This window comes from Galeopterus variegatus, unplaced genomic scaffold, assembly GCF_000696425.1.
Source record: "Galeopterus variegatus unplaced genomic scaffold, G_variegatus-3.0.2 Scaffold897, whole genome shotgun sequence".
NCBI lineage: Eukaryota > Metazoa > Chordata > Mammalia > Dermoptera > Cynocephalidae > Galeopterus > Galeopterus variegatus.
The window spans coordinates 321002-321971 of record NW_007727008.1 but is presented as its reverse complement, the minus strand read 5'-3'; positions in this window follow the sequence as shown (position 1 = coordinate 321971).

The window sequence follows — 970 nt, the reverse complement described above, 5'->3', positions numbered from 1 at the left end:
AAAAAAAAAAAGAATATAATTAAAAAATACATCCCCTACCCCTCTGGAAAGCCACTAGCCTTCAGTGAGGGTGGAACAATTCATTCTGTGTTGTAACCTCCTCCTTTTTCATTTCATTCTTTCATTATAGTTAGAACGAGTGGCATTTAAGAACTGGAGCAACAATAAAAAGAAACCATGTATATAAAAAAAGTTATAGATTTGATCTCATGAAAATTACACACTATTATATAATGTAAGACACTAAAATTTAGAAGAAAAAATTAAAAGAAATCTAAAGGATCAATATACACTTCTAAAAATATTTAACCTCCCTACTATGAGAGAAATTTGAATTAAAATAAAATGTTACCTTTCATCCATCAGATTATCAGAAGTTCGAAGGTTGTTAATTTCAAATATGGGTGAGTGTGTGTGAAAAGAGAACACTAGCTGTTGATGGGAGTGTAGACAAGTGCATTATTTTGGAAGGCAGTCTGTCACTATCTTTTACATTTTTAAATGGGCATATGCTTTGATCCAGCAATTTTACTTTTTCAATTCTATTTCAAAGAAATATTTTCATATGTGCCCCAGCTGTCTTTATAATGATATTCATTGCCTCAATGTTTATAATAAGAAAAGTCTACACATAGCAAAAGTCCATCAACTAGGACAGGCTGTCAGGGGAAAGGGTATATGTAATTAAAAAAATTATGCATTCCCTATGGAATACTGCACTGCCATGAAACAAATGAGTTAGAACTCCATATACTGACAGAAAGATCTCCATGACACGGGTGAAAAATAAAATCAAAGAATAACTTTTAATCTGATTCCATTTTTGTGTGATTTTTAAAAAAACTGTGTATATGTACTTAGATGTGTATATAAATTTATAGAAGAAATGAACTTCAGTCTATTACTGATGATGCTACATTTACTTCCACGGAGGGAAGCAGAAATCAAGGTGTTAATAAAGGAAGACTCT